Source organism: Pleurodeles waltl, chromosome 6, assembly GCF_031143425.1.
Source record: "Pleurodeles waltl isolate 20211129_DDA chromosome 6, aPleWal1.hap1.20221129, whole genome shotgun sequence".
Lineage (NCBI taxonomy): Eukaryota > Metazoa > Chordata > Amphibia > Caudata > Salamandridae > Pleurodeles > Pleurodeles waltl.
The window spans coordinates 495,399,682-495,420,410 of NC_090445.1; the positions used below are offsets into that span (position 1 = coordinate 495,399,682).

General features: G+C 46.9%; 1 protein-coding gene across 2 annotated transcripts in view; it reads left to right on the forward strand.

The window, feature by feature from the left end:
- Window positions 1-19,972: 19,972 nt before the first annotated feature.
- Window positions 19,973-20,729, forward strand: part of RAP1A (RAP1A, member of RAS oncogene family) — a 279,386-nt gene continuing 278,629 nt past the window's right edge. For both annotated transcript variants that reach the window (XM_069238655.1, XM_069238656.1), the window contains exon 1: window positions 19,973-20,264. The gene's annotated coding sequence lies outside the window, so the exon portion shown is untranslated. The remainder of the gene's footprint in view (window positions 20,265-20,729) is intronic.

A 20,729-nucleotide genomic window follows, 5' to 3' on the forward strand; every position in this document is an offset into this window, starting at 1 on the left:
AACCACAGATGCGACTACATGTAGGACATCTACCATACCTGCAGTCACCACCCTAACAGACAGTCCCCCATGGCATCTACCAGCACCTCCACCCCACCTCCTTCTAAACCACATAAATGCCCACACTCACCCACCCAACAGACACCCACCACCCCCAAGCATACCTCACTCACACAACTACACCTCTTACAACCACTCCCTCTCCATCACACCCAAACCCTTCTGCTATTACAGTCCCCGTAGGTCAAAGAAAGCTTTTCTCTCAGAGTTTTCCTTACTCCTCTCGCACCCTGTTATACTCCTAAATGTTCTGTGTCCCTCCCCAAGTTCGGTCCTTCCACTTTGAAGACCTCCCCTGCCCCCGCTAGTACCTATGCCCCTCCCTGCCAAGAAGTCAACCCCTCTCAAAAGTACCCACGCCGCTCCAAAGCCCCCCTCCAAAATATAAACCCAAAGGTCCCCCTCCCAATCCTGAGCCCAAAACCCCCCTTCTTGCCCCCAATCCCTGAGGTGTCTGCCTGCCCCCTTGATGCCCCTGCCGTGGAGATTACATGGCAATCAGGAGTCAAGTTGGGAGTACTAACATGTGCTTTGTGTGCTTCTGGCCTTGGACACTGATATTTATTTCCTGATAATAATATATATTAGGACCAACCTGTTGTTGTTTTCTACCTCATATCTTTGTCCTGCATTTCTTTACTTTGGGCAGTTTTGGTATTGGCTGACATTGTTTGAGTGTGTGCATTTGTTTGTCAGTGGTGGCTGTGCTACCTATTTTGTTTGGTCAGCATGTGTGGTTGTGTGCATTGCATTTGTCCACCAGTCATGGGTGTGTTGTGTGATGGCCATGTGTATGTTGTGGACATGCTGTAGTGCTAGTAGTGTGTGGTGTTTGTGTTGACATGTTCTAGCTGCAAAGTTGTGTGCCTTTGTATGCTGGGACTATGTGCGTGAGTGTGTGTGGATAATGGTATGGTATACGTTGTGTAGTGTGTTTGTGGGGTATATTGTGTGGTGCCTTTTTTGGATGTGTGGTTATGTGTGTTCATTCCCTGGTGGAGGTACTGGGGGTTGTATGTATGATTTGTCAAGGAGTATTGTCTGTTGTGTGTCCTTGACAATGTTTTGATGATGTAGTGATTGTGGTGTAGTTGTGTCATTTGGTGGTGTTGTTTGTTGTTGTGTGTGACTGTGCCAATGCTGTCTATTTGGGGGTTGGTGCGTGTTTTATATGCCTGTGTGTATGTGTGTGATGGCTGTAAGGTGTGTACCGTTAATGTGCAGGTGTGCATGTGGCTGTGTGTGAGTGTGTGTGTTGGTATGGGGTTACGTGTGAGTGTCGCCCTTGCCACCCATTCCCAATGAATATGTTGTTTGTGTGCACAGGTACTTTGACAATTTACAACAGTGATAGGTAAGTGTATGTACTCATGGTTGCTGTCGTAGTCTACGTCGCTGGTTCCAAAGTCGTTGGTTGAGCAGGAGCAGTGAGAGGACGTGTAGTTCTGATTCCATGGTGACTCCGGACGACTATGGCTTCCTGAAGGTGAGTGTCTCCTTTTATACAGTTGGTTTCCGTGTTTGTGTGACTGCGGCAGAAACCTTGGTGGTGTGCACCCTTGTAATCTGTCCAGCGGAAATATGGACTCCGCCGGCCTGCATGTGGCTATTGTCGTCCGTGGTGGCCTGACCGCAGTGGAGGTGCTGGCGTTAGTTTGGCTGTATTCTGTTGGAAGTACCGCAATGGTCATAATTTGGCAGTCTTCTCTGCCAGCTTGTTGGCGGCTTGACCGCCATCACGGACATGGTGGTCTTGGTACCACCCTACTCGTAATGACCCCCTGAGTGTCTCTTCCCCTGCACTGAGCCATTTAGGCCTGCCTCCACAGTGGCACCCAGCTGAGTGACTAGAATGCAGCAGCCCAACATTGCTAACTTTAGAAATTATGTGCAGCCCTGTCGATCCTGCATTATGAAAACCCCTGCCGCCACCTTCAGTCCCGCCGAGAAGAGCGGGGACTGTACCCAGTGTTGTGTTGCAGGTCCTTAACGTCAGAGCTACCATAATAACTTTTAACACATGTAGTGGCTGTTTTCACCTGCCCTGAATAACTCACTCCTACATCTGCAGTGCCGATGAGGGGAGAACAGCCCAGCAGCATCAGTAAGGCTACTGTGGCCCATGTAAAAGAGACTGCAGCACCTCTTAGTGGCTGTTTACTCACACCAGCGGCCAGAAAGCATGCAGCAGAAGGACAGCAGCCAAGCAAGGATGCACCACATACCTTCTAGGGATGAATCCCAGTGAAGTTGCACATGTCTTGATCAACCCTGACCCTCACCTGCAGTTCATAGCCTGCACCAGCACTTCCAGTGACAGTCAAGGCCTTCAGTCAGAGGGAAGACTGCTGCGACCTATGATGAGCGGCATCATGTACAATATAAACAGGGTATATAAAACATGCTAGGTAACGCTTACTGACATACTCGTAGAAAATACTCCGGTTGTGTAGGCCACGATGCTCATTTTACAGAAACTAAACCTCGAGGGAAGCACTTACCAATATAAACGTAGCAGGTGCCGCAGTCGAAGCTCAGCTTCTGGAAAGGACAAGCCACCCTAACTCTCGGGCTTGGCAAAGATAAAGCAAGGCTGTGCGCTCAGAGATCCCATAGCAGAGGAAGATCCAGAATCCTTCCTGGAGGTGAACTGATGATGTACTGGAGCGTAATCTGTATCTGACTGTGACGCGCGGTTTCAATCTTCCTCTCCTGGAGACACAGAGTAGAAGGTTCCCCCTTTATGAAGCACCTGTAAGCTCCGCCCGCTGAGCCACGCCCCGTCAACCCTCGAAATAGGTAGGGGAATTTCCCACCTCTTGCCAGAATGATGGACAGCTTTCCAAGGCGACCCCACTGCGTTTGCCGCCGACTCGCGTGGTGCGTCGTTGATGCGTAGGGGCGCGAGGACATCTCCGCGGGGACGCACTAGTGGCAATGACATTGCCGGGGGCACACAAGGTTGCTGAAGACGTTTTGCCCCCGTGGCCCATCACGTACCCTAGTGTACAATGTGGACGCGGCAGATGCCGCGGTTTGAAGCTCACCTTCTGGAAAGGACGGCCCACCCTGGCTCTTGGGCTTAGCAGGGATGGGGCGGGGCGGGGCTGTGCGCTCAGAGATCCCATGGCGGAGGGGATCTGGAATCCTTCCTGGAGGTGAGCTGATGATATGCTGGAGCGTGGTCTGTGTCTGACTGGGACGCGCGGTTTCTGTCTTCCTCTGCTGGAGACACAGAGTGGAGGGTTTCTCCCTTTGTGGAGCACCTGTGGGCTCCGCCCGCTGGGCCACGCCCCGTCCACCCTCGAGGTAGGTGGGGGAGTTCCCGCCTTTTTACCAGGATGATGGATGGACGACTAAGTATTTTTTACCCATGTTTCTAATTATGTATTGTATGTGCAGATGTGTGTGTATAGTCATGTGTGTGTGTGTGTATAAATATATATATATATGTGTATATGTTGTTTCTGTGCCTGGCATGTTTCTATGAATTTCTGCTCTCTTTTTATCACACTTATCTACTCATCGCTCTTATGTCATGTCTCTATCAAACTATCCTCCATTCTCACTCGGACTCATCCCAAATCCCTTCGACCACTTCCATCTCCTAAATATCTCTGCCTAAGCTCATCCCTCCACCCCCACATCTAACTCACCAAACCTCACTCTACCTCTGTGACCTCCCACACAACCCTACTAAATTCTCCTGCATTCATCTCACCCTGCTACTATGCTCTCCCTAACCCTTCAACATCCTCTTTCCCCTCCGCCCCCCTTTTATTCATCTCAAGCCTTTGGATTGAGCAAATGAAGGATAAACTCCCAATTAACACTTCTGGATTTCTTTCCTCCTCCACCCCTCCATTACTCCAGTCAATCTAACTAACAAACTCTCATATCCGCAACTCAAATTAACTCATAATAATACTAAAACTGTACTCCTTATTAAATTATACTAATCCATCACTAATTCTTGTTGGGTACCGGAGTAGCGTGATACTCATCGAAAAGCGCTTCGACGCCTCGTCAGGGGTAGTAAGCGCTATATAAATACGATTACAATTACAATACAATACAATCTGCAGTGCCACTTAGCAGCCGCTTGCTGCACTGCACCTTGGCCCCGACAAAGCTGATCTTAGCGGGGCAAACAAAAGAACCAGCAGCCCGGCAAGAGTGACAGCTGGAAATGCCCCCACAACCTCACCCTCAACAATAAAGTACAGACGCTGTGTGAAAGGCCCTGCATTCTCCCAGGAAAAACCTGAATTGCAAAGAATGTTAAGTGTACAACCACAAACCTGTGTTTGCAGCCATGTTCCCCCACGAACTGAACTGCTCCCTTTCTCCCACTCTGTAATGGAGACCGGGGCTAGTGAGGAAAAGACAGGTGGCAAGAGAGTTACATGTCCCCTAGTGTTCTCCTGCCACCAACGCATGCTGCCAGGAGCCAGCTCAACAGTGACCATCCCGGTATGTCAGCCCACCACAGCGCTGAGAGTGCTGCGTGCTCCTAGAAGAAAGACTGTCCACTCAGGTCCAATTACGCCCACAAGAGAAACAAACTGACCCTTCATTGAAGGAGAAAGTAGAAACTGGCCAATGTTGGTGGCCTACCTACCTGGAAGGGGTGGTGGAGAGACTGGTAACCCCCAAAGAGAGCCCCAGGAAGCCCAGAGCTGCCCAATGAAGGAAAGTTCAGCTGAGGTAATGCAACCAAAGGCAGCCAAGCAGCAATGCCAAAGACAGCAAGTCCTGTGAGACATCTAGCAAGCCACGAGAAGCACTGTGCACTGCACTGGCACCCCTTAGGGGCCATCTACTGCCACCACAATTGAGAAGACACCATTGAATCACCAATGTTGGCCCGCCAGTGACAGTCACGTATAAATGACCATCCCTGTCAAGCACGCCCAAACTTAGGCGAACCAGACACCACCACGTGTAGCCTTGAGGCGCAAGCACTATGCCCTCGAGCAAAGAGAAGGATGTTAACTGGAGATCGTTTACACCCTACTTGCTATAGCATCACCCTGCAGTGGGCCACAGACTGTTTAGAGAGTGTCTTCCCGCACACTACCTCAAGACAGAGCCGTCAGTGGCCCACAACAGGCAAGAGGAGAGTTGCACACTCCCGAGTGGCAAGTTGCCACCACCACAACATGAAAAGAAGATGCCTAGTCCTCAGACAGGGCCGGACCTGTGAGCGGTCCACAGAAAGAGAAGACATATGGCTGTACACCACACCAGAGCAGGCAAGACGAGAGTGTGGCAGGACACCATGCCGCGAAGAAGAAAGAAAAGGGAGAGGAGAGCAGATCATGTGACAGGCTTGTCACACTGAAATATCTGGCAACCAAAGATGCACAAAAGGGAAATATCACATGGTGAAGAGATGGAGGACTCGTGCCACTATCCGAGAGTGACCCTACCAACACAAGCCAGCCATCAGAGTGCAGTGACGTCATTGGAGACAGCCCAGCTGGATATGGAAATTAAGCCACCTGCTCTGCCACAGTGCAACAATTCAGCCACCTGTCACCGACTGCCTGAAGCAGATGGCATCCCTGCTTGCAACCGCACATGCTGTAGGAGAAGAACTGCACCAACTATGCAACTAGCTAAGTGGCTGCAAAGTCCCTCCGGTCACCCTCACTCCAGCAAGTCATCACCACCTGTTGTCCAGGTTGTCTAATAGCAAACACACCATCCTTGCCATGTGCATCACTTGATCCAACGAAGGAGCATCTCATTGCCAGGGTGGAGCCTTACCCCGCAAAACATCAAGAGACCAACAAGGCACTCCTCGCAACGTGTGAAACTAATTGTCCAGAGCCTATCTGATAATCCACCGCACCTAGGTCCTGTTGGCAAGTGCACCAACCATGCATGGGTGTCTGCAGAATTTTTTTTCAGGGGGGGAGGCATAATTTTAACATCATCCATCCTGAAGCATCACTTGATCCAACGAAGGAGCATCTCATTGCCAGGGTGGAGCCTTACCCCGCAAAACATCAAGAGACCAACAAGGCACTCCTCGCAACGTGTGAAACTAATTGTCCAGAGCCTATCTGATAGCCCACCGCACCTAGGTCCTGTTGGCAAGTGCACCAACCATGCATGGGTGTCTGCAGAATTTTTTTTCAGGGGGGGAGGCATAATTTTAACATCATCCATCCTGAAGCAGCATAACACTATGGCGGCCGTAGTGTTATGCTGAACTGTGAGTCTGCACACCAGGCTGTACCTAAATCTGGGTGGGGGGCGGCGCCTCCTTCCCCTTCCTTCTATTTTTAATAATGTTTGGGGGCTTGGGGGTAATATAGTGTCCGCTGGACACATTCTAGTGTTTCTACCACCCACTCTGTGAGAGCTGGCTTCCACACACCCATCCACTACAGGTGTTATCGGACAGGTGACCCTGCCAATAAAAGGGGCCAGGTGCAAGTGCACTTAAGTCAGTTACTAGTCCCACCAACTATGTGTCTGCATGCCTTATTAATATAGCTGTGAGCCACGACATTACAAATCGAAGCCAATGGAGAAAATGCATTCTCCTGAATATTTTCTTTAAATCTCTCATGTTCCTATTTTACAATGTTGGCATGTATTGTGGTGTGTTGCATCAATAGATGTTAAAAGTCAATTTCCCACTGATTAGTTTGACTTGCATTTATTTTTCTATTTAATCTGTGTTATCTTATATACAGTTAAATGTAGGTGACAGTCCAATAAAATAGTTACAGCATATTTTATTCTTTTTTAGCCACGTTTTTTTATCTAGCCCCCATGCTCATCGACCCCACCCTCATTGTACGCAGGATCAGAGTTCTCATACTTTTTTAATGCACTTGGAAAGCTGACCCATGTGTAAGAAAAAAAAAGTTGACGAGCTTGATTACAATCATCCTCATATTTGCGTGCACACTTATTTACCACTTTAAATTGTTGTGACCTGTCTGTGACTTTGATAAATTGGTGACCCCATTTCAAGGTTGCCACTATTCTTGTGCAAGGCAAACCGCTACTCGAATCTTTAACTACAATTGCGCTCTCTGGTCAGCAGCAGACTGGATTAATTTTGTGAGTAGCACTTCGAGTAAAACTCCACTATTTTATTACAAGACTGAAGGCTCCTATTATACTTTGTGCTCTGAGGAGATATGCTGTTCACAAGCACTCTCCTCATTGCACGCCCCTCCGTCTTCTGAGGAGACACGCTCTGCTTCTTGAGCGATTCCCTCAATCTGCGTCTCTCTGTGTTCACCAGAGACTTCGTCTGGTCATTCGAGACCGGGTGATTCCTTTTGTCTGTTCTGGGTCCTTCCCCGGGGCGGAGCTTCTGGGTCATCCACTCCTACCCCTATCCTTTTTTCATGGTTTGGTGGTGCGTCTCAGTCTCTGGAGCGCTCCCCTTGTTCACTCCTCTTGCCTGAATGCCTTTTATTAACTCTTCTGAGCCATATTTATTTTAGCTCAGGAATTTCATTCCTTTTGTCATTTGTTTATTTTTCATTATATTTATGTATTATTTGGGTGCCATTGTGAGCTTTCCAGTCTACGTTTTTTATTTATTTCAGTTGCTATATACTGTTATTAAAAATGTCAAAAAACACCTCTAATGCCTTTGATGATAATGAAGCTGACGAATTTTGTGATAATGTAAACGCTTTTATTCAGGACTCTGTCGAACAAGCTGTCTCAGCTTCCATGCTACAGGTGTCAAAAAATGTGGAAGTTTCGTTTTAAAAAACACCGGTGAACGTGCGCTGAAGCTAGCGTCTCTCCACAGAGCTCAAGAAGCAGAGCGCGTTTCCTCAGAATAGGGGGGGGTGTAATAAGAGTGCTCATGAAGTGTATCTCCAGAAAGTGCTAAAGATTATACTCTCCTGTGTATCTATAATAAAATGTAAATTTTCCTAGTAAGTTATGACGGAAAGTCTTAATTTTATTAAAGACACGGAGGCGAATATTATGCGTTCTTTTCATGCTTTAATTTTAACAGCAGCAGTCAAGAAACTACAACTCCCAAGAAGGCTAGGCTTGGACTAACCAATGGGAGCAAAACAATAACTAAAACTAGACCAATAGGAACGGGCCATAAACCATAGAGAGCACCCTTGACTGCAAGCAGCCCTCTTTTCTTGAACGAGCAAGTCAAATAGAGTCATGAAACAAAGGGTAAATAAGACCAATTATTGCAAATGCCAACGAAATGGAGCAAAAGTCTTGCAGCAAAGTGAAGAGCCGAAAGGATGATGGATGAGGAAACTGATCCTGGAAGGGTTGCGATGACGCCTCTGGAGGCCTCTTAATGAAGAAGGAACTGATTGATCTGGCGGCGTTATCCGGAAGCTGGAGGCAACGCTGGAGTCGCTGGGAGGGAAAGAAAAAAGTACAATTAATAGAAGTACTTTGGTGGGATAATATTCGCCTCCGTGTCTTTAATAAAATTAAGACTTTCCGTCATAACTTACTAGGAAAATCTACATTTTATGACAAGACCGGAGGCTCTATTATGCACGTTTAAAGCTTATCAATAACCAGAGAAGAAGCAGTTCTAACAGGTTTACAATAGAAGGTTTTGAAAACATTATCATTTGACCAATCTGCTGACCTGAGAATGCCCTCCAAGCTGGACCCAAGGGCGAAAGCTTTGGATGCCATGGCCCCTCTGGAGGAGTGTGCTCCAAACACAGAAATATCAATACCAGCCAGGGACATAATCATTTTAATCCAGCGGGCCAGGGTTGCCGAAGTCACTGGACCATGAGGTTTTCGAAAGGAGATCAGTAATTGATTGGAAGAGGACTTTCTCAGAACAGCAGTTCTATTTTCATATTCTTTTAAACAAAGACCCACACATAACTTAGGTTTGTCAGGAAAGAAAGGATAGAAAACGGAGTGTAAATTAGTTTTGGTACGTTTGGAAATGTGAACTAGGACCCCAGAAGGTAAGAATTGCCGGGCAGAAACATCTAAGGACCTAACGTCCGAAGTCCTTTTAATAGAAATTAAGCAAAGCAGCATAGTAAGCTTGGCGGAGAGCATCTTAAGAGAAAGACTTGGATTATCTGGCCAGGAAAGGAAAAGATTTAACACGAGGGAAACGTCCCAGATATGAGAGTACTTGGCAGAGGGGGGTTTGGAGAGTTTGACTCCTTTGAGAAGACGACAGATCAGCGGATGGGACCCGACCGGGTTACCATCAATGTTTGCGTGGTTCATGGATATAGCTGATCTGTAAAGGTTTATAGTGCGATAAGACTTACCTAGGCCCGCCTGAGCGGCTAGGAAATTAATAATTAGGTTCAGATCTGCTGAAAAGGGATTGGAACATTTTCCCAGACACCAGCTTGCCCAAAGAGCCCAGGCTGATTTATAGGCTCGCCTGGTACCGGGTGCCCATGCGTTATTAATGAATTCTGAAACTTCTGCCGAAATAGAATGGGTCTGCCAGGCAGACCGGAAATGAGCCAAGCCGAGATAGTTAGAGAGTGATCGAGGATGAGGTTGTGAGGGCGACCGAAAGGATCTTGAATAAGGGACGGAAAAGACAGAAGTAAGATGGGAAAATCCACCGTTAGTTCGAGAAGGGGAGGGAACCAAACTTGAGATTGCCAAAAGGGGGCCAACAGGACGATGGAAGCTTTCTGACGTCTGACTTGGTTCAGGACTCTGTTGATGAGGATAAAGGGAGGGAAAGCATAATTGAGGGATCCGGACCAGTCCTGTAGGAAGGCGTCCGTGGCTAACGCTAGAGGGTCCGGGCGCCAGCTGAAAAAGAGAGGAAGCTGGGTGTTGAGTCTGGACGCAAAGAGATCTACGTGGAAAGGACCCCATTTGCGTTCTATCTGATAAAAGACCGACTGATGTAATTTCCAATCGCTGGAATCCGAGAGATGACGGGAATGCCAGTCTGCATTGGAATTCAGTGAACCCGGAAGATATTCTGCTAGAAGGGAAAATTTGTGGGACAGGCAAAAATCCCAGAGGCTCTTGGCCAGAAGGGCCAGGGGTTTGGATCTGGTGCCCCCTAAATGGTTGATGTAACGCACAGCTGAGATGTTGTCCATACGGAGCAGAATGGAGCAGCGTGCCCTGTTTTTTGTGAAGCTTTTGATTGCAAAGGAGCCTGCAAGAAGCTCTAAACAGTTTATGTGCAATCTGGACTCCTCTGCGGACCATATACCGCCAGTCGATATTGAACCACAGCGGGCGCCCCAGCCCGTGAGACTTGCATCTGATTCTAACACAAGATCGGGCACAGAGGGGAAGATGGATCTGCCGTTCCAAGCCTCTAAATGGGATATCCACCATTGAATTTCCAACTGGGATTCCTGGTCTAGTGAGACAAGGTCGGAAAAGGCCAGACCTCGACGAAGATGAAGGATTTTGAGACGCTGGAGGGCGCTGTAGTGAAAGGGTCCCGGAAAGATGGCCTGGATAGAGGACGAGAGGAGACCGACTATCCTTGCGAGAGCCCTGAGAGAAATAGTATCTTTTTGAAGAGTTAAGATTAGTTCCTTTTTTATTGCGGAAACTTTGGAACGAGGAAGGAAAAGAGCCGCTGAAACGGAATCTATTTGGAAGCCCAGGAATTCTATTTGTTGACAAGGCAGGAGAACTGACTTTTCGTGATTTATCAGGAAGCCAAGATCTGACAGGAGAGTGGATGTTATCTGGAGATGGGTCATTAAAGATGATTTGCTCTGATGCATGATCAGAATGTCGTCTAGGTAGATAATGAGCCTGATGCCTAGAGAGTGAAGAAAGGTGACGACTGGTTTCAATAGTTTTGTGAAGCACCAGGGTGCTGAGGATAGACCGAACGGGAGAGAGGAAAAATGATAAGTTTTTGAGCTCCAAAGGAATTGCAGAAACTTCCGGTGTGACGGATGAATAGGAATGGTAAGGTATGCATCCTGTAAGTCTAATCTGACTAGCCAATCGAATTGGAGCAAAATGTCCCTGAGATGGATAATGGTTTCCATCTTGAAGTGTCGATAGATGACAAATTGGTTGAACGATCTCAGGTTGATGACCGGCCTTAACTTTTTGTTCTTTTTGTGAACGAGAAAAATGGAGCTGATGAATCCGGAAGGGTCTGGAGAACAAAGGTGAATGGCGCCTTTTTCTAAGAGCGATTGAATCTCTGAGGATATTAGAGAGGACATTTCTAGAGAAAACTTTGGAAAAGGAGGAAGACAGAGTTGGACGGGAGGAGAGAGGAATTCGATCTGGTATCCCTGAACAGTGGAAAGAACCCAAGGGTCTGTTGAAATTGACTTCCATTTCGGAAGAAAGAAACGAAGACGCCCTCCCACGGGAGGGCAAGAAGGTAGGCTTACCTGGATTAACGGTTGGTCTGGAGAAACGTTGGCCACGGTTGCGGAACCCTCTAGATCGTTGCGGATAGAATTGGGGTTTGAACTCGTGGTAATATGAATTGAAGGAGGAATTGGCGGATCCTCTAGAGCCTTGGTTCCTGTACGTGCGGCCGGTAAAGCGGCTCCTACCTCTACCGGCCCGGGAAAAAACATGCTGGTTAAAGACCTTTTTGAGATTCTGTTGGGCTATGTCCAAAGAAGAGAATGTTGACACAAAACGACTGACGTCTTTGATGAAATTGTCACCGAAGAGTTTTCCGTCAGCTTGAATGCCAGGATCTCGAGTGGCGAAGTTGGCTAACTTGGGATCCATTTTGAGAAGAAGGCCCTTACGCCTTTCATGAATAATAGCAGCGTTAGCATTGCCCAGGAAACAAAAGGCTCTTTGAATCCAAAGAGAAAGATCCAAGGGATCAATAGACGAGTCCTCTAACCTGGCTGATTCAGCTAGATCGAAAATTCTTGCCAGAGGACCCACCACATCCAGGAGCTTGTCCTGGCACGTGGTCCAGGCCCTATCCACTCCTTTGCGAGGATCCTTCCCAAATTTAGTAAAGAAAGTAATAAGAGAGTCATCAATAATAGGTGTTGCAGTAATATTAGAATTTAAAGACGGTCTGGGGCATTCAGATTTCAACTTGGATCTTGTCTGTTTATCCAGAGGGAGACGTAAGCGGGAAGCAATGTAATCCCCTACATGGTCCAAAGGGAGCCATTCCGTCGAGTTCGGATGGTGTATGAGAGATGGGTCGAACATAGGAACACCCTCCGAATCGACGACACTAGAAGAGGGACCAGCAACCGAAATTTTTCTACGTTTAGGGGAAGGGGAGGAAGGAGAAAAAACATCCTCAGGAGTATCGGACTGAGATAAATCATCCATGTCCTCGTCATCTGTGTCCAAAATTTTAGAGATCACAATCTTTATTTTTTTTTGGCGCAATGATATGTTTTGATTTTGCTTTGCATTTGGATTGAGATGCCGTATTTTGGGAAGAAATCCCCTCCTTAGAAGGAGGCCTGGGAGGAACCAAGTCCTCAGTCTGGTGTGAGGGAACCTCACTTCCTGTTTGTGCGCCTTTACTCAATTTAGAAGAGAATAGCTTTCGTTTTCTGCTTTCCCCCGCAGAATGGGCCATAGATTTGGACACCATGGACATAACAGAGTTTTCAATATTTTTTGACATCTTGTCCATAGAAGCCTTCATAGCTTGCTTGACAGAGGACTGGATAAACTTATTAAGATCCTGTGTAAAGGATCCCTCATACTCCTCAGAGGCAGACCTGGAAGGGGAACTCCCCAAATCCATAATAGAAAAAAGATAATGTGCCAAAATTCAAGTAAATAATTCAAACGAGTACTGTGAGCAAAAAGCCCTCAAAGCAATGGCAATAAAAGGGTTAAAAGGAGCAAAACGCTCCAAGAGCTGAAAATGGCTCCTCCCCTGGGCGGGGACTAGACGCTGCAGAAACGAAGAAGAACGAAGAACCGCTGAGGAGCGGTCGCGGGTTACACGAGGCGCGATGCTGGAGGTGCGCTAAGGTGAAAGGAAGAGGCTGGCCGCTGTCCGTGCAGAGACGAACGGAAGAGAGCTGCCACCGGGAGTCGGTAAGGAATTCTAAGCGACGCGCGAAGAAACGCGCTGAGGCAACAAGGAAGGAGCGCGATCGAACGCTCTTAACGGCGCGCGGCACCACGACGGTTGGAGCCCAGGGGGGGGGGCTGGAAAAAAGGTTAAGAAAGCGAGATATAACAGCCGCAAAGCGGCAAGAAACTAGGCGAAAACCACCTTCAGGACGAGGACAACAAAATATATATTCACAAAAAGATAAATAACAGTAAAACGATATATACAGAGCATTAAGTATCGAGAAGACCAAAGAGAGTACTTATCTTGACTGCGAGCAGCAAGAAAAGAGGGCTGCTTGCAGTCAAGTGTGCTCTCTATGGTTTATGGCCCTTTCCTATTGGTCTAGTTTTAGTTATTGTTTTGCTCCCATTGGTTAGTCCAAGCCTAGCCTTCTTGGGAGTTGTAGTTTCTTGACTGCTGCTGTTAAAATTAAAGCATGAAAAGAACGCATAATAGAGCCTCCGGTCTTGTCATAAAATCTAGACTTTCCTTTACTAAAGCTAAAAAAATCTTGCACTGTATGTCGGTCATAGCACAAAACATTCAGCCAGGTTGTAACAGGATATATTTGTGGTGAATGCCGTAAAGATTTAAAATTAAATTAAATAACCCTCAACTCTATTCAACCTTTTTTGTAGTTTTATAAAACACAAGTTGCGTTAATATTTTCCTGTTTTACTTTTTTTGATGCATTAAACCATCAATATGTGAAAGAAAGCTCAAATAGACATAAGTATGTGTACACTATTGTGCAATAAAATGTAGATTTTCCTAGTAAGTTATGGCGGAAAGTCTTAATTTTATTAAAGACACGGAGGCGAATATTATGCGTTCTTTTCATGCTTTAATATTAACAGCAGCAGTCAAGAAACTACAACTCCCATGAAGGTTAGGATTGGACTAACCAATGGGAGCAAAACAGTAACTAAAACTAGACCAATAGGAACAGGCCATCAACCATAGAGAGTACCCTTGACTGCAAGCAGCCCTCTTTTCTTGAACGAGCAAGTCAAATAGTGTCATTGAACAAAGGGTATTTAAGACCAATTATTGCAACAGCCAACAAAATGGAGAGAAAGTCTTGTAGCAAAGTGAAGAGTCGAAAGGATGATGGGTGAGGAAACTGAGCCTGGAACAATTGAGATGACGTCTCCGGAGGCCTCTTCATGAAGAAGGAACTGATTGAACTGGCGGCGTTATCCGGAAGCTGGAGGCAACGCTGGAGTCGCTGGGAGGGAAAGAAAAAAGTACAATTAATAAAAGTACTGTGGTGGGATAATATTCGCCTCCGTGTCTTTAATAAAATTAAGACTTTCCGTCATAACTTACTAGGAAAATCTACATTTTATGACAAGACCGGAGGCTCTATTATGCGCGTTTAAAGCTTATCAATAACTAGGGAAGAAGCAGTTCTAACAGGTTTACAATAGAAGGTTTTGAAAACATTATCGTTTGACCAATCTGCTGACCTGAGAATGTCCTCCAAGCTAGACCCAAGGGCGAAAGCTTTGGAGGCCATAGCTCCTCTGGAAGAATGTGCTCCAAACACAGAAATATCAATACCAGCCAATGACAAAATCATTTTAATCCAGCGGGCCAGAGTTGCCGAAGTCACTGGACCATGAGGTTTTCGGAAGGAGATCAGTAATTGAGTGGAAGAGGACTTTCTCAGGACAGCAGTTCTAATTTCATATTCTTTTAAACAAAGACCCACACATAACTTAGGTTTGTCAGGAAAGAAGGGATAGAAAACGGAGTGTAAATTAGTTTTGGTGCGTTTGGAAATGTGAAATAGAACCCCAGAAGGCAAGAATTGACGGGCAGAAACATCTAAGGACTTAACGTCCGAAGTCCTTTTAATAGAAATTAAGCAAAGCAGCATAGTAAGCTTGGCGGAGAGCATCTTAAGAGAAAGACTTGGATTATCCGGCCAGGAAAGAAAAAGGTTTAACACGAGGGAAACATCCCATATATGCGAGTATTTGGGCGCAGGAGGTTTGGAGAGTTTGACTCCTTTGAGCAGACGACAGATCAGTGGATGGGACCCGACCGGGTTACCATCAATGTTTTCGTGGTTCATGGAAATAGCTGATCTGTAAAGGTTGATAGTGCGATAAGCCTTACCTAGGCCTGCCTGGGCGGCTAGGAAATTAATAATGAGGTTCAGATCTGCTGAAAAGGGATTGGAACATTTTCCCAAACACCAGCTTGTCCAAAGAGCCCAGGCTGATTTATAGGCTCGCCTGGTACCGGGTGCCCATGCGTTATTAATGAACTCTGAAGCTTCTGCCGAAATAGAATGGATCTGTCGGGCAGACCGGAAATGAGCCAGGCCGAGATGGTTAGAGAGTGATCGAGTATGAGATTGTGAGGGCGACCAAAAGGATCTAGAATGATGGACGGGAAAGTCGGAAGTAAGATGGGAAAGTCCACCGTTAACTCTAGAAGAGGAGGAAACCAAACTTGGGCTTGCCAAAAGGGAGCCAACAGAACAATGGAAGCCTTCTGACGTCTGACCTGGTTCAGGACTCTGTTGATGAGGATAAATGGAGGGAAGGCATAGTTGAGGGAACCGGACCAGTCTTGTAGGAAGGCGTCCGTGGCTAACGCTAGAGGGTCCGGGCGCCAGCTGAAGAAGAGAGGAAGCTGGGTGTTGAGTCTGGACTCAAATAGATCTACGTGGAAAGGGCCCCATTTGCGTTCTATCTGATAAAAGACCGACTGATGTAATTTCCAATCGCTGGAGTCCGAGAGGTGACGGGAATACCAGTCTGCATTGGAATTTAGCGAACCCGGAAGATATTCCGCTAGTAGAGAGAATTTGTGGGACAGGCAAAATTCCCAGAGGCTCTTGGCCAGAAGGGCCAGGGGTTTGGATCTGGTGCCCCCTAAATGGTTTATGTAACGCACGGCTGAGATGTTGTCCATACGGAGCAGAATGGAGCAGCGTGCCCTGTTTTTTGTGAAGCTTTTGATTGCAAAGGAGCCTGCAAGAAGCTCTAAACAGTTTATGTGCAATCTGGACTCCTCTGCGGACCATATACCGCCAGTCGATATTGACCCACAGCGGGCGCCCCAGCCCGTGAGACTTGCATCTGATTCTAACACAAGATCGGGCACAGAGGGGAAGATGGATCTGCCGTTCCAAGCCTCTAAATGGGATATCCACCATTGAATTTCCAGCTGGGATTCCTGGTCTAGAGATACAAGGTCGGAAAAGGCGAGACCTCGGCGAAGATGAAGAATTTTGAGGCGTTGGAGGGCACGGTAATGAAGGGGACCCGGAAAGATGGCCTGGATAGAGGACGAAAGGAGGCCGACTATCCGTGCTAGAGCCCTGAGAGAAATAGTATCTTTTTGAAGGGTTAAAATTAGTTCCTTTTTTATTGCGGAAATTTTGGAACGAGGCAGGAAAAGAGCCGCAGAAACGGAGTCGATTTGGAAGCCCAGGAAGTCTATTTGTTGACAAGGCAAGAGAACTGACTTCTCGTAATTTATTAGGAAACCAAGATCTGACAGGAGAGTGGATGTAAGCCGGAGATGGTTCAGTAAAGAGGATTTGCTCTGATGCATGATCAGAATGTCGTCTAGGTAGATAATAAGTCTGACGCCTAGAGAACGAAGGAAGGTAACGACTGGTTTCAATAGTTTTGTGAAGCACCAGGGTGCTGAAGATAAACCGAACGGGAGAGAGGAAAAATGATAAGTTTTTGAGCCCCAGAGGAATTGCAGAAACTTCCGGTGTGATGGATGAATGGGAATGGTAAGGTATGCATCCTGTAAATCTAATCTGACTAACCAATCGAATTGGAGCAAAATGTCCCTGAGATGGATAATGGTCTCCATTTTGAAGTGTCGATAGACGACAAATTGGTTGAACGATCGCAGGTTGATGACCGGCCTTAACTTTTTGTTCTTTTTGTGAACGAGGAAAATGGAGCTGATGAACCCGGAAGGGTCTGGAGAACAACGATGAATGGCGCCCTTTTCTAGGAGCGATTGAATCTCTGAGGATATTAGAGAGGACATTTCTAGAGAAAACTTTGGAAAAGGAGGAAGGCAGAGTTGGACGGGAGGAGAAAGGAATTCGATCTGGTATCCCAGGACTGTAGAAAGAACCCAAGGGTCTGTAGAAATTGACTTCCATTTCGGAAGAAAGAAACGAAGACGCCCTCCTACGGGAGGGCCAGAAGGTAGGCTTACCTGAATTAATGGCCGGTCTGGAGAAACGTTGGCCACGGTTGCGAAACCCTCTAGATCGTTGCGGGTAGAATTGGGGTTTAAACTCGTGGTAATATGAGTTGAAGGAGGAATTGGTGGATCCTCTAGAGCCTTGATTCCTGTATGAGCGGCCGGTAAAGCGGCTCCTACCTCTACCGGCCCGGGAAAAAACACGCTGGTTGAAGACCTTTTTGAGGTTCTGTTGGGCTTTGTCCAGAGAAGAGAATGTGGACACAAAACGGCTGACGTCCTTGATGAAATTGTCGCCGAAGAGTTTTCCGTCCGCTTGAATGCCAGGATCTCGAGAGGCGAAGTTGGCTAGCTTAGGATCCATTTTGAGAAGAAGGCCCTTACGCCTTTCATGAATAATAGCAGCGTTAGCATTGCCCAGGAAACAAAAGGCTCTTTGAATCCAAAGAGAGAGATCCAAGGGATCAATAGGAGAGTCATCCAACCTGGCAGATTCGGCTAAATCAAAAATTCTTGCCAGAGGTCCCACCACATCCAGGAGCTTGTCCTGGCACGTGGTCCAGGCCTTATCCACTCCTTTGCGAGGGTCCTTACCAAACTTAGTAAAGAAAGTAATAAGAGAGTCATCAATAATAGGAGTTGCAGTAATATTACAATTTAAAGACGGTCTGGGGCATTCAGATTTCAATTTGGATCTTGTCTGTTTATCCAGAGGGAGACGTAAACGGGAGGCAATGTAATCTCCTACATGGTCCAAAGGGAGCCATTCCGTCGAGTTCGGATGGTGTATGAGGGATGGGTCGAACATAGGGACACCCTCCGAGTCAACAACACTAGAAGAGGGGTCAGCAACCGAAGTTTTCCTACGTTTGGGGGAAGAAGGAGAAACACCCTCCTCAGGAGTATCAGACTGGGATAAGACATCCATGTCCTCGTCATCTGTGTCCAAAATTTTTGAGATTACAATCTTTTTAGGCGCGATAATATGTTTTGATTTAGCTCTGCATTTGGATTGAGAAGCTGAGTTTTTTGAAGTAGTCCCCTCCTTAGAAGGAGGCCTGGGAGGAACCAAGTCCTCAGTCTGGCGTGAGGGAACCTCACTATCTGTTTGTGCGCCTTTGCTCATTTTAGAAGAAAAAAGCTTTCGTTTTCTGCTTTCCCCCGCAGAATGGGCCATAGATTTGGACACCATAGTCAGAACAGAGTTTTCAATGTTCTTTGACATCTTGTCCATAGAAGCCTTCATGGCTTGCTTGACAGAGGACTGGATAAATTTATTAAGATCCTGTGAAAAGGATCCCTCATCCTCCTCAGAGGCAGACCTGGAAGGGGAACTCCCCAAATCCATAATAATAAGAAAAATGTGCCAAAACCCAGTCAAAATACAGCTAAAACTGTGTGCAAAAAAGCGCCCTCAAGAAAATGGCAATAAAGGGGTTAAAAGAATTAATAGGAGCAACACGCTCCACCGGCTGAAAAATGGCTCCTCCCCTGGGCGGGATTAAATTTTTTGCCGAAACACGGGGAAGAGTAAAGAACCGCTAAGGAGTGGTCATTAGTTTCTCCAGACTAAGCTGGAGGCGCGCGGAGAGGAAAAGGAAGAGTCTGACCGCTGTCGGAGCCGGCCGCACGGACGAGAGCTGCGGTCTGGAAACGGTAAGCTTCTTGTCAGGGAACGCGCAGATGAACGCGCTGAGGCAACGAAGAAAGAGCGCAATAGAACGCTCAAGCCGGCGCGCGGCAACGCGACGGTTTAAGCCCGGGGCTGAAACGAAAAAGGTTAAAAAGGCGGAATAACGGGTGCAAAGCGGTAGAAAACTAAATTAACAGCCACAGTTAGAATGGTGACAGTAAAATATACAAACTCAGAAGTATAAGGAACAGTAATATAGAATAAACAAAGTAATAAATATCAGAACGACCAAAGAGAGTACTTATCTTGACTGCGAGCAGCAAGAAAAGAGGGCTGCTTGCAGTCAAGGGTACTCTCTATGGTTGATGGCCTGTTCCTATTGGTCTAGTTTTAGTTACTGTTTTGCTCCCATTGGTTAGTCCAATCCTAACCTTCATGGGAGTTGTAGTTTCTTGACTGCTGCTGTTAATATTAAAGCATGAAAAGAACGCATAATAGAGCCTCCGGTCTTGTCATAAAATTAGTCCTTTTAATCTCTAAATCTCGGACTTTGAGAACTACCTTTTAAAGTGGTAAAATGTTTGAAAGGCGGACTCCCTTCAAAATGACCGCCTATTCGCAGTTACATCTACCACTGCGTTATTGTAGGCTTGTATTCTCATTTTGAGGCATTTCGGATTCCGGCAACTCAGTGAAAAGCTGCGCTCTAAAGTTCTAAAGGTTTATGAGAGTCAGTCTGTAAAGAAGGAAAGCTGTCTTAGATTTCTCGCCACCCGTATTTAAGTCACAGCCTTTCGTAGAAAACACAGGTTAGTCCCTTACTAAGCGACATCCATGTTAAGGTCAGGCTAAAGGTCAGATTTCGAATAAATGCAGGCTACACTAACTGAAGTTTTGCCTGAGCAACTTATGGCGCTCGTCTTGGAAGCCAGGCAAAAATGTTATGTCCTTAGGAACGTCATTGAGTTAAGTATAGCGCCTGCCTGGCTCTAAGATGGTGGACTAATGTCAACTCAGCTCCGCCCCTTCTGAACGGTGCATGCGCTGTGATGAAGGCTCGTTCCTGTGAGTTTTGCTCTGTAAGGCGGGGCGGCGGCAGTGTGAGGCCCAGGCGGAAAGGAAAGGCAGCGGTCGGCGGAACATGGCGACGGTGTGGCAGCTGTAAAGAGTGCTTTCTTTTTCACTGTCAGTGACGCTGGGAGCTTCGCTAAACGTGACGGGTCAGTGGCGGCCCCAGGAGGGAAAGGAGCGACATTGGTAGCGTGTGGCGGGCAGCTCACCACCCACTGGAAGGAGCACTGTGAGGGGAACACCCAGAAGCGGCAGGAGGAGGATCAGGAGGGGCCTTCACTGGACTTGGTATGGCACCTCGGACATTGCCTCTTCGGGGCAGGAAAAAGGGAGTGTAGGGGTTGGTGTGTACCGTTGTGTGGACTCCATTGGTTTAGCAGTTCCTCCACCCACAAGTCTTTCTTCAGTGCTCTAGCTTCAGTATTCACTCTCTGTAACCATTCTAACAGTCCTCCAGACCACTTTTTAATACTTGTTCGCTACCTTTAATTTCCACTTTTAAAACACTCTTAGCAATGTTTTAAATACATCACCCCTTAGTGCCCCCCCTTGTTTCAACATTCCTTCCTCTTTCTTTTACTGCTGGCACTATATTCCAGCGCTCAACCCACCCGTTTCAGCGCGCTCCACACAGGTCAAACGTTCAAAGATCCACTTATTTCCCTTTAGAGTACTATCCAGTATGCCCTACTATTCTAAGGATCCGCCTGCTTTTTATATTAGCCCCTTGCTCCAGCAGCCCCGACTTAACAC